This window comes from Anarhichas minor, unplaced genomic scaffold (assembly GCF_050575085.1).
Source record: "Anarhichas minor isolate MPS153535 unplaced genomic scaffold, ASM5057508v1 ptg000127l, whole genome shotgun sequence".
Taxonomy (NCBI): domain Eukaryota; kingdom Metazoa; phylum Chordata; class Actinopteri; order Perciformes; family Anarhichadidae; genus Anarhichas; species Anarhichas minor.
Genome location: NW_027466573.1, coordinates 2,501 through 16,573, shown reverse-complemented (window position 1 = coordinate 16,573; position 14,073 = coordinate 2,501).

Sequence of the window (14,073 nt, the reverse complement as noted above, 5' to 3'; positions counted from 1 at the left end):
CATATTTGGAATATGCAGACACATATAAGTCTCTGGTAGAGACCTGTCAATCACCGTGTAGCCCCGCCCCTAAAGCATCCCCTGCTTTATGGTCTGTTTGACTCTAAATGGACCATAATGTACTAAATGAACATCATGCTGTATTGAAGAAGACTTGAAACTAGAGACTGAGACCATAAACTCATGTTTACAATGTTTACTGAGGTAATAAATCAAGAGAGAAGTAGAGTCATTTTCTCATAGACTTCTATACAACCAGACTTCTTTCTGAGAATGCAGGTTTTAAGACACTCCCACATTGGCTTCAGTGGAGTGAGCGAATCAATACCAGCATTAACACCGATGCTTTCGCGATTGATTCGACTTGTCTCGCAAACTTCTTGAATATTAAATATTTCTCACACAAACGGCACCAGCTCCTCGCCCACCATGTTCCTGAAAATATAAAGACGCGTCTTTGAGTACATGTACATACAGACTTGATCTTCTTCCTCGTCTCTGGTTGTGTTCTATGGCCGGTGACATCCATAAGGGTTGTAACTTCGTGTGAAAGAGGCTTCTGCAACAGAGAGATTGGTCTCTTTACTTCCTGTATGGTTGGATTTATTTTATTTTATGTCAGCGCAAAATTACAAATGAATTACATTAAGGCCTTTATTTGTTTCTTTATTCCCTTTTAGAAGTGGACACAAAAGACAATTATCACTGATATTTGAGATACGATGTCTACGTTTGAGCGATTATACGCAATACGAATGAGAAAAAAGGTAATTTGGGGCAATGACAAAAATGTAACAACTCAACGAGATCCAGATGCAAAGACACACCGTTAAATCCTATATTTCTAAATAGCATAATTAGAGACTTTGTGAAGGTTTGTGCCCCTGGTAAATGGGGTCTGGGACAGTTCTCTTGGTCTACTTGGGGGTCCATGACGTGAAATGTTTGAGGATCTCAAATGTAAAACTTCAAAAAAACAACTGAGGGAAGACCGGTATTGGTCGGTTGCAGTGCCGCCATTTTATGTCAAATGGACTCCGGGGAAGATTAGGAGATACTTTTGTCAGACCGGCCGTGGCTGAATAGAAAGAAAGAAAAGGGGAAATTTAGAGAGTTTGAGAAAGAAAGAGGCCGAGCAAATGAAATTGGACGATGAAGAGCCATGGGGAGACCGGCTGAAAGAGAAAGGGGCTCAAGAGGGAGGGAGAGGTAAGCGATAGAGAGAAGGCCAAATGTGTCTGGGAAAAGTTTTGTAGCTGAGGTGCATTGTGGGAGAGCAGACAGTGTGTCTGGGGGGTCTGAGGTGTGGATTAATGCCAGCGATTGGAGGAGGGCTGCCGCAGTTGTGCGTGAGCAGAATATCAGATGGAGGGAGAAGAGAGAGAGAAGAGAAGAGAGAAGATGGAAAGGGTGCAGACACTGAATTTGAGAAAAAAAGGGGTGATATTCTGCACCCGAAGACGCCCAAAGACGAGCTGCTCACGCTGCATGAAAGAAAGTGCCGGTAAACTTCAACAGAAATGTAAAACAGCCCACTTACACAGTTCTCATTTGCATGGAGTTTAGTTTATAAGGAGCTGTTTAAATTAGAAGTTGGCCAAGGACTAATCCTGAAGTCTTAAAGTAGAAAAGGACAACACTCCGGCTCCGCTAATCATCCGGTAATGTTTCAACTTGTTTTAAAGAAACCCAAAGTCAGCCTGCAGAGAGCGGATACAGACCAAGCAGCCATGCATTCAGTCCACGATAGGACAACTCAGGTCGGAGTTCATCGTGTGCATTTTGAATCCATAATCCACCATCTATGAAACGGCACAGTCCAACTTTCATTTCAGCATGAGAAGCAATTTGAAGGGATAACCAGGACCGCGGCAAACACGTATTTTGAACCCCCGACTTAGGCTAAAGGCTTCAATTTCATTACAGCAAGATTATTGTGGATCTACTTTGAGTTTAAGGCATTTATTTGTTTTGTTTTTTTACTCCCTGAAGGAAACTTTATGCAAGTTATCTGTGTGCAAGAGGTCATAATGGAATCAGAGTCAGTGACGGATGGATTAGGCAAGACGAGGCAAGTTCATTTATATAACACATTTCAGCAACAAGGGAGTTCAAAAGCATCTATACAACGTGCAACAGAAACACATTATGAAAGACCATTTAAATAAAAAACAATCATTAAACATTCAAGAGAATATAAAATAAAAAACAAGCTAATATAGAATAAAACAGGTATAAAATACAAGAGTAAAAGCTATGGTGCAGTGTCACTAAATATCTGATAAAAGGCAGAAACAGAGAAGTCTCCAGCCTTGATTTAAAATAAGTGAGAGTTGTTTTCTGGGAGTTTGTACCAAATATATGGAACATAAAACCAGAAACCTGCTTCTCCATGTTTAGTTTTGATGAAAGCACCTGAGAGGTCTGGATGGTTCATAATCTATTAAACCATTTAGTGCTTTATGAACCAACAGTGTGTAAAGACCTCAGAAGTGGAGTCATGTGATCCACTTTCTTGGTCTCAGTGAGGACTCGAGCAGCAGCGTTCTGAATCAACTGCAGATTTTTTTAAAGAAGAGCTGTGAAGACACCGTTACACTGGTCGAGTCTGCTGAAGATAAAGGTTTTTCCAAGTCCTGCTGAGACACAAGTCCTTTAATCCTTGATATATTCTTAAGGTGATAGTAAGCTGATTAATGTGGCTGTTGAAATTCAGGTCTGAGTCCATGACTTCACCGATTTCGGGCTCGTTTTTTGGTTTTTATTGCCGTTGAAGTTGAGATCTGACTTTTAATCGTTCCTTCTTGCCTCCAAAAACAACCACCTCAGTTTTGTCTTTGTTTAATTCTGGCACAACCAGTTGATTTGTACAATGCACTTACTCAATGCTTGTATTGGACCATAGTCCTCTGGTGAAATGGTAAATTTGTGTGTCATCTGCATAATATATTGTAACTTATGTTGTTGTTTTTCTTAAACTAAGCCAATGGAAGCACGTAGACGTTGAACAGAAGAGGCCCCAGAATGGAGCCTTGGGGAACTCCGCATGTCTGTCCACCCGGATGTGTACTTAAATACAGACACAAAGTACTCCCTCTCCGAACTACCCAGTTTAGTGCTGTGCCAGAAAGTCCTACCCAGAGTTCCACTTGGTCTAGTTGTGGTCGAACGCACCGAATTCAGCACTGAATTCTGCCACCATGTGTTTAAATGGAGGTCATTGAGAACCTGAACAAGAGCCGTCTCAGTGCAAACCTGATCGGAACACATCTCAATAGTTGTTACGTGCCATGAAATTGTTCAGCAGCTTTCTCAGTGCTTTTACTCATAAGCTGATACATTTGATACGGGCCTATAATTCTTCATTAGCGACGTGTCTAGATACATTTTTAAAGAGTGGCTTTATGTTTCCAGGGCCTGTGGGACGACAGCTGATAGAAGAGACTTGTTCACGATCTGGAGACAACTGGAGACTCGACGAGAGATCATTAGAAGAGAAAGAAAAACGGGTGAGTGCCCAGAAAAAGTCAGTCGGTTGTTTGCCTGGTTTGCTAAACGTATATCTGCAGTGTTTATCCAAAAGTCCAATGTTTACCTCAGCATGATTCACTAAGCTCTGGTCCAACTACAGTTGTCTGGGAGAAGACTCGTGGTTCATTTTTTAACTCCTTAAAGCTTCTACTTCTGAATTTGAAAACTGCAAATTCAAAATACACCCTGAGACCCTTTTAACATCAAGGGAAGTGGTTCAACTTTGTGCTCTTTTTTGTAGATGAGCATGGAGATCTTTGACTCCAGCTTCACTTACTAGCAGATCTTTGGACCTTTTGACCATTTCTGGAGCTTCTGACCCTTTTTAGCTAATGGTGGTATCATCACGTGAACCGAGTAAAGAATTTCAGTCACTAACATACAGTTACAAACAGTTTTCAACTCCTACTTTCTAGCTTGTTTTGGGCGCTTTTAACTCTCTTCCACTCCTCTTCTTCAGAACAAGGAACTTGCTAAGGTTTCACCTCAGTATGACATTTCAAAAGCAAGTAAGAGAACATTGAGTTTAGAGTATTCTTAATTGATATTTTAATGTTGATTGTCTGAATATGTATAAAAGCTAACTGTGAGTGAGAGAACTTCAAGTTTACATAAAAGTTTGTGATAGCACGTTAGCTGTGTTTATGTAGGCGTACCAAGCAAAGCTCTCCTCTAGAAATGACATTTTAATGCAGTTTTCCAGCGTTGCTGTTGTGGAATGAAGATGTTGGAAAGTCATGAGTTATAGTGGAAATCAAGGGTGTATTGATGCAGGTGTTGAAAGATATAAGCTCGTTTAACGGTCGTTTCCCATCTCATGCTAGTAATCACTGTTGAGTTTTATTTTATGTTTTTGTAAATTTCCAATAGCCCCAAACTTTTCCAAACTTTACTTGAGTGGTTTTACTTTCTTCATTGTAACCACACTTTATTTATAACAGTTCATTTGTTAACCCAAGCAGTTTCAAGGTGTTGTAATGGCTCTCGGTCGGCTTGTCTGTCTCAGGAACATTGATATCTTTCATGACCATCTGTCAATGCACCTGATATAATGTTGGTGGATAGCATTCTGGTTCCACCCTTAAGTCAGCGCTAAAAGTTGTTGAGCAAAGATTGTCACAAAATATATCTTTTCAGAAAAAACAAACCAAAACGATATTCAGCTATTCCAGTGGAATGATCACACATGAGGAGCATGAACTGGGGCTCGTCGACAGAGTTAAATAACTATCTTTGGCCTAAGTATCGATCCCCCAGCAGCAGGTGCTGTGATTGGCCCATCTAACTCTACGTCTGGTTCATGGCATGAGGCTAAAATAGGTCGTGTTCAGCTAAAGCTTGAGGCGGTTAAATATAAAGATGAATATGATAGAATTACACACGGCTGTGGTTCGGTTTGGTTAGAATTCGGGTCGGAATGAAGGCGAGTCTTTGGTTTCGGCCCAGAACTGCAACGGGATCCTTAATTACCCAGATGACTGGATGCATTTTATTTTCGGGTGATCTGTTCCTCTCACTTGAATACCCAGAATTCCTGTGATGTGATGTCATCGCGCAGCATGCCCCCCCCCGTTCACCAAGACCAGCCAGTCGGTGACGCCTCTTACCAAAAAGAATATAGAAGAGGGGAAGGAAGGGAGCTCCGTGATGTCGGTGCTCATTCGAGCAGATTTTCGTTTTCCTTCCGCCTCAATGTGATTTTTGGGAAAACAGGGTAAAAAACTTGCACGGCCCTCAGTGGAGTCTGTGCATCTGTAGCTGCTGCAGCTCAAACTGGAGCTGTCTCTGAGTGCTGTATTGATTCACTTGGCACCCACTTATGTCCTATAATGGAACAGGGCTCATGTGCTGCCACTAGCATTCGGAGAACTGCACGACCCGACCTATTACTTCTAAAACAGAAACCACAAACAAAGTCCAGCATTTCTGCAGCTTTTTTTTTGCCCAAATGTCGTCCTCACTCTCGGTCCGATTAGCGGAGCGAGACGCTATCAAGAGATATCAGTGACGGAGGACCGCTTCTATTATTTCTGTGGTATTATGAGCTGTGAGAGGCAGGCATATGGTGAAATGAGTCTGTATCTGTGTCTCGGTAAACCAAGAGCCAAGTCCCGAAATGACTCCCTTCTTTTTTTTTCTATTCGCAGCCGAGGCTAACTAAAGATCGGTATTTGGTTTTCTTTTGGTGCATGGAAGCTTTCCAAGAAATGTCTGTGCATGCATTTCTGTATATGCACTTTTGTTAGTGTGTGTGTGTGTGTACGTGTGTGTGTGTGTGTGTACGTGTGTGTGTGTGTGTGTGTGTGTGTACGTGTGTGTGCGCGTGTGTGTGCGCGTGTGTGTGTGTACGTGTGTGTGTGTGTGTGTGTGTGTGTACGTGTGTGTGTGTGTGTGTGTGTGTACGTGTGTGTGTGTGTGTGTGTGTGTGTACGCGTGTGTGTGTGTACGTGTGTGTGTGTGTGTGTGTGTGTACGTGTGTGTGTGTGTGTGTGTGTACGTGTGTGTGTGTGTGTGTGTGTGTACGTGCACGCCAGCCCAGTCTGCTTCTGGCTGTGTGGGACGCTCTGGGAGACGAGGATACAAGTGTGTGTGTGTGTGTGTGTGTGTGTCGGGGAGTAGTGGGGCGTTTTGGGAAAGAGAAGGACTGAGTGAGTAGCAGCTATACCTGGACTGTCTCTTGCGTTTTGGAAAGGAAAGGAAGGAAGGGGGGGAGTGAGGAAGAAGGAGTGTGCAGGGAGGAGGAAAGGGAGGGAAAGGGGAGAGGTTCAGGGGTGACAGGAGGATGGCTTCATGGCTGCATTTTCCCTTCGCTGAATTTCCACACTCCCCTTTTTTTTGTTTTTTTTGTTTGCCTTATTCAGCTGAGCGAGTGAGCGAGTCCAACAGACGAGGAGAGTTTGCAGTTTCAACACTGAAAAACAGAGAGAAGCCGTTTCTTTCTTTCTTTCTTTCTCTTTTTTAAGGCTGGGATTTGGGCTCGGTCGTACTAAACAGATGTTGCTTGTCATTTGCTCGTAGTGCAGGGAAGCAGCTCGAGTTTTTATTTTTTTTTACAGACTCGCTTATTTAGAGTTATCATTACTGGCGTGCGGTGAAGCGAAATTGTAAAAAAAAAGAAACACCCCAAAACAACGAGTGTTTTTCTGTTATCGTTTACTCTCCCCCTCCTTCTCCTTCTCTCCCCCCCTCTCCCACCAGCCATTGCTCGGCCTCTCTTCTTCTTTTGTCTCACTCTTTCCCACCCTTTCCCCGAGCTCCCTTTCAGGCTGGTTCTGATACTGTAGTTTCATGTTGTTTTTCTAGTTTATTTTGTGATTTTTTGATGGGCCACAGTGGACATGATGCCTTCTGCCAGCCGCCCCGTAGGCCCTGCACAGCAGAGGCAGAGAAACACCTGGAAACTAAACAGAAAGGCGAAATCGGTAAGTCATCATGCAACAAATGTGCTCGGAGCTTTTCCTTCCTCTCCATGTTAGTCTGTGTGTTTGCAGCGTGTTTTGTCTGCGTGGTGTTTGCTGTACGTGAGCTGTGGTGAAAAGGGGCCTTAAACTCAACGCTACCTGTTGGTGTAGCCGCGTGCTATCTGTTTACACGGCGTGATATAACCAAGTGCTAACGACACACCACTTCCTCACCTCTCACTTCTTCACCTCTGTTGAACCTCCACCCCTTTTTTTCTACACACACTCACACAGAACCTCTGTTGCTGGGTAGATTTTGGTGGCGCCTCCGGGTTTGGCCGCTAGCGTTGTTCTGTGCCAAACAATGCAGGTGGCGGCCCTGTTGCTGGTCTGAGTTCTGTCTGTGGAGTCTTCCTCACACACACATACACACACACACACACACACACACACACACACACACACACACATGGTAGGTGAGGAGGCGGCAGGGTGCCGTGGACCCCGCTGACCTCTTTGTTCGGCCGATCTCAAGGTGTCTTTCAACTCGCTGGCAGAGACCCACTGACATACTTTAAGCAGCTTCAAAGTCAGACGTCTCATTTAAATTCAGGCGTGGGGGGGGGGGGGGGGGGCTCACTCTCTTTTTCATCTCGAAGTTCAACAAGTTTTTACTTCGTTGCTCGTGCTGCAGAGCGACAGGAATGTGCTGAAAGACTTTTTAAATGTGAGCGTGGTGTCTTTCAGCTTCAGTGAATTATTTTAATATTACAACGTCTGTAAATTAACTTTATTATTTATTATTCCTTTAATAGAGTCCTGATAACAGTCCTGTGACCTGTAGGATGATTTCCATGTCTGTAATGCATCATAAACATACTAATAATGTGTTATAATCTGTTTTATTATATAAATATTATTATTATCTGAGCTATAATAATTATTAATGCTTTATAACAATAATCATAACACATTATAATTACCTTTTTATAATGACTTATCATAATAGTTATAATTTCTGCTAACTCACTGAATATAGTGTATTATAATTCCAATAGTTGTAATACATTATACTCTTTAGTATCACATTATAATCGCTGTTATGATGCATTAAAATGAGCTCATTGAGTATTAAATACAAAAAATGATCTGCAAAAACGTAAATGTGTTTTATTGAAAGCGATCAGTGAGCACTTAAAGTAACTTATTACCACATTATAAAGGATTATAACAGTAGTGTATTAATAAAGAGCATAATGTAATATTATGAGAGTTACTTCACCATGTGTTGTAATTATTGTTGTAAAGTATTATGAATATTTATGAGTGTTCTAAGTTAAATGATGAAGCTCTATAAGCAGATTATAACACACGTGAGTATGTTTATAATGTATCATAGAAAATGATGCTGGTGTGTTTTCTCAATTCAATATTTTGTTTGCTGCGAAATATCACTAAGTTTTGACTTTTTATTAAATTTATGGATTCATACATTTAAGAGAATCTGTGAATTATTGGTATTATAATTTTACAGAACTATGTCATAGTTTAGTCAATTTATTTCCTCAAAACAAACATTTACTAAACCTGAGGTTTTATCTTTAATTCAGTAACAACATGAACATCATCATACAGGATTATTATTGTACTTCATATTCACTACACGCTGTGTGATCAGAGCTGCTTTTTATTCTCAACATTTTATATTTTGTCTCATTCGACAACAACCTGCAGGTCAATAACAAAGTACAACATGGAGTTCAGAGATGGAGCAGTGCATTGTGGGATCAGGAGAGTCCGCTGGAAACATTTCATAATTGTGGCAATAATTTGATAAATGTTTTTGTTTTTATTATTCAATTTTACAACAGTTAAATGGCAACATTTGACCTTCGGTTTAGTCGTGTTTGTCCTTTTTAAAATCGATCAATTGATCAACTTTTATGTAGAAAAGGCGACTCCGTCACTTATGTTGAATATTAGGCTCATTAACTGTGTCTCATGGTCAGCAATAAGTGGTGTTAACGTTTGTGTATTGAACGGATAGAATCTAACTTGTCCCTTCACATTAGAAATCACTCCTGAACGAGAGGTACTTTATTTACATATATATGTATATATATGTAAATATATATATATATATGTATGAAAGGTTTATTATAGGGGGGGTTTCCTCCGTCTCGTCCTGCTGATGCACTATGAAGTCATCTGCTCACAGCCTCGAACCCGTAGATCCGAACTTGTGTGAGCTGACACCACAAGCTTGTGTCTACAGGTCTGCGTCTGTGCGGCTCCATCGACACCGGGCAGCGTCAGCGAAACTCAGCTCGGCCCGCTCGCCAACTCTATTAACCCCGTCGACAGACACCAGCAGACATCACGAAAGGCTTCCACTGCATCTAAAGTAAAGTGCAGCTTTCTCATCTGAAGGCTGTTTTAAAATACCTCAGATGAAGATCTCCTAACCGACTCCAACAGTAATTGGACTGTGAGGGGTTAAGGCCAGCGAGGAGTCAATTATAAATATAGCCACCGTCTCCTCGTGTGTGCATTGGAAATGTTAGTTTGTAAAATAAAAACTGTGGAGGACACGGAGCTATTTTCGGTCGTTATTCATGGAGCTGCAGCTCGGGCCCTTTCTTGTGTTAATGAAGGAGACGTCGGCCCAATTAGAGGATGCACAGCGACGCTTGTTTTCTCCCAAACGGCCATCACCTCCCACATGTTAACAGTTTCAAATGAGCAACTGCAAGCCCCTTTCTTTTAAGGGAGAACGTCTGATCAACGCTTTTCTTGGGGGGGGGGGGGGGGGGGGGGGGGGCGGGGCTGGGGCTGTTCTGGGGTCAGTGGAGTAAAAGAGTTTGGAGAAGCTTTGGAGTTCAAGTCTTTACACAGCGGGGGCGTTTACGAATAAAAGACACCAAACTATTATAAGTATTTGCAACACTTTTTAAATAAAAGATGTCTGAAGTAAAGTTACTGTAAGATATTTGATTGAGTTTCTTTTTAGTCAAATGCTCTGAGTGAGTTTGAGTTCCCTCTGTTAAACACTTACACAGTGTATGTCTAGGGCTTTTATTATGAAAGGTAAGAACGGAAGTAGTGGATCTGGTCCGCGCTGCCTTTGTCAAGGCTGAACGATGTAATAAAGTTTGTCGTCTTGGCTCAAACTACGTGTACTTCATGTTGTTTCATAAATTCCGGTTCAACTCATTCCGTTCTGCACAACGTGTTTAGTTGATGCCTTTATTCGCAGTATGAAAGCTCAGAAAAATCAACCTCGTCACCCCAAAAACGTACTCTCTTCAACCGCCTACTTTAGTGTTCTGTGTAAAAGTACTCGTGAGAAAGATAACAGTGCGAGAACCTATTTATAAGCGGGAATAAATCAAAAAACAACGATGACGAATGAACGACACGAAAACGTGTAATACTCACCTGCGAATATTATATGTCTATGGGCTTTTATTGTGAAAGGTAAGAACGGAAGGAGCAAACCCGGTCTGTGCTTCCTTTGTCAACATTGAAAGATTGAGTAATAAAGCTGAAAGTTTCGCTTCAGACTGCTGAGCTTCTCCAACCCGCTCTGATTGGTCGACGCCTTCACTGGCGGTTTGAAAGCTCAGAAAAATCGAACTTATTCTGAAAGAAATGTCGCTTTTATTTGCAGCGTAAAAACAGTTCAATAAAATCGATTGACGTTTGAATGAATTGCCCCCCCGGTGTGTAAAGACCCTAACGGTCTGCACGTGTTCCTCTGCTCTGCGTTTACAGACTCAATCTAAGAGTTGCAGCTCTTAACGTGATCAAATCCCTCTGAGAGCATCACGTTAAACACTTTAAAGCACATTTTCAGACGCGTTGTTGATCCCCTCGCTTGAGCCACGACGCCCTGGCGTCCGGGTCTGCTTGCTCCCAGGTTGAGGTAGTAGGTTGTATAGTTGAGAATTACACCACGGGAGATAACTGTACAGCCTCCTAGCTTTCCCTGAGGTACGCACGGCGCTCTGCACCGCTGGATCCAAACAACGCAGCGATAAGACAACACCAGAGAAAGTATTTATGTACTAATATTCATGGGATTATAATATAAATATATATATATATATATATATATATTTATATATGTGGCCTTTTATTAGTCCATCACATGTAAGAAACGCTCATCACGTGTTCCAAAGGGGCGTCTGCGAGGAACTCATTTTGTTTGACCAGCGAACGACTAATCGTCAGTTATTTCCCAATTTGTATTAGAAGAGGATCGGCTGATATCTATGTGTGTGTGTGTGTGTGTGTGTGTGTGTGTGTGTGTGTGTGTGGGAGCGGTATATATACAGTGTATTCTACTTTGGTGTCGGCAGGTAGAGATCAGAAGCAGATCTGATCGGACCGACACGTGAAAAGCTTTAAAAACCGACGCTCACGTTAATTTCCATCCTGAGGTGATGATGTCATCGCTCTCGCTCAGCGATGACCTCATTAATGATGACGTCCTGTCTCGCCGCGTGCGTGGTGACAGATAGTACAAATTGTAAAGGATATAAGACAGAGTTTGCGATTGGAGAACCAGCCTCAGACGGCTCCGTTTTCTACAGTCGGTGAAATCGGCTGTCAGCCCGCGAAACAATCGTTGTCACAATATTTCCAATCAGCGGACGCAGACGGCGTGAAAATACCCGACTCGAGGAATATTGTGACATTTCAGGGAGGGAAAAAAAGGAAATCTGCAGAAAATGAACAATTACAGCAAGAAACTCTTCAATCAGCGTAACTTTGGGAACGGCTTCTTTTTATTTGTTTGCTTCCAAAATAAAAATAGTATTTGTTCTGAAATCGATCACAGCAGCTGACCAATGAGAAGTGATTGTATATAGTGAGAATGTACTGAGGCCTCAGTGTGTGTGTGTGTGTGTGGAGGCAATAGGTAGAGGAGCAGAAGACTGCCCCCTGTTGGTTCCCTCTGTGAAGTGTCCCGCTGTTAGAGGTCCAGATTGAAGAGACTTGAGGACGATATGAAACAAGGGATTTTATACGATGTATGCGTCTTCCCTAAAGCGAGAGGTATGATGGCTTGTGTGGATGACTGTGTGTGTGTGTGTGTGTGTGTGTGTGTGTGTGTGTGTGTGTGTGTGTGTGTGTGTGTGTGTGTGTGACATGATGCAGTAATCTAAACCACATTCTCCTTCATTTCCTCTTTTTTTTTTCTCACAAATATTGTTTCTTTTGCCATCTCTGTGTACAAAAATGAAAATATAATGTATATTAAATGAAGTTCTAAAGCTGCTTATAACAATATTAACCAGGAAAGTGCAGCTCTGTCAAACAGAGAAGAGTTGAATCTCACTCAGTCGAACCTGCTGCCTCCATTACAGTCAAAATATCGGTGAAGATAACAAAAAAAAGGATTTATTCATTTTGTATCGTCACTAACTTTAATGGATCAAAACATATAAAACATATAAGAGAGTAATAAGTTATTCTGCAGACGCTCCGGTTCAAAATGAGACCAAACGTTTCTATGGATGTCAGTTTTTGAGTTTCGTCGAAGGTCAAAATGTGGCATAAAAACAGACAGCGAGCAGTTTAAGAGAAGTGATGACTCAGCTGTCAACGATGCGATAAAACTAAATATTTATATTTTTAAAGTGAGAATCACTGCAACCAAGAGAGTTCCTTGAGCATTCAGCCTTTAACGTATCCTCAACGGTTCCTATGACTTTCAGCTCGTTATATGAATACAGTCTTTTCAAAATAAACCTCCATCTTCACAGGAAACAACTTAGTTAGGTTTAGAAAAGACGATGAAATACTTGGTGAAATAGTATCGCTATGAGTGCTGAATGAGAACAGCCTTCAGTCATAAATGAGCACAAAAAAATATTAGAGCGATGGGTCCAGCAGTTTGCGAGATTAGCTGTGGACAGACAGACGAGACGCACACAAGACGGAACGCATGACGCCTGGCGGGGATAATGGTAACGAGAAAATTCTTGCAGAAATCCAGTCAAACAATCAATCTAATCTAAATTACACTGTGCTGTAGAATAATCCCTGTATTCTTCATCATCACTGCCTGCAACCTCTGCAGCGCCCGTTCCCTTTCATCCCGTCACTCACAACATGACAGCTGTCAGTCACTCTTCTGGCCACAGCATCCAGAGAGAGTGTGTGTCACCCTCACACACACACACACACACACACACACACACTCGGGCTCTGCAGGCCTCAGTGCTGTGTGCTGATTTGCAGTCCTGCTGCGGTGTTCCTGGGTCTGCGTGGGCCAGCGTGACAGATCTGGGTCTCCGTTGATGTACTACTCGGCTAGCTGGGGCTGATTACCGGCAGCCATCGGATAGTTAAAGAGAGTGGAATGGGATCGGTAAATCAGCGGCAATGAGCTGTCGTTCACCGGGACGCAAAGTTTATCGTTCTTCGTGTGGACGGAGTTCTGCACCACGAATCTGATTATTTACATTTTTCATGAAAACCTGTTTCTGAGGTGTTTGTTTTGTGTTTCTGCGCCACAATTTGAGTCAGATTTCTGTTTTTTTCACTGAAATCATTGCAGTTTTTGTGAGAAGTTGGTTTGTCTTCTTTATTGAAACGTAGAATGGAACACCGCGATGATTTCAGGTTCTTGTAAACGGGATTTCTCAGGAACAAACATCCACTTAGCCTCAAGCATAGACTTTATATAAGAAGTGGACATAGTCATGTTGACGCCGGGCATTGGTTTGTGGACCAATTTCGCCGTCACCATCTTGGCTTTTTTACAACCGATGAACAGGAAGTGACCATATTTGGTCTGAGGAGGAGTGACGTAGAGACCTGTCAATCAAAATTAGAATATTCCTGGAAAAATGAAGGTGCCTCAGTATGTGTGTGTGTGTGTGTGTGTGTGTGTGTGTGTGTGTGTGTGTGTGTGTGTGTGTGTGTGTGTGTGTGTGTGTGTGTGTGTGTGTGTGTGTGTCAACAGGGAGATTTTTAAATAAGTGGCATGAGGGTTTTTTGGTGCGTGCTGCAGATCCAGATCCAGATGCAGGGTTCTCTTCGTCGTCTGCAGCTGTATAGACAGAAAGACGGCACAAAGCGGCGGGCTGCCACACAGCAGAGAAAGAGGATTGGAGATTAGCCGCGGCAC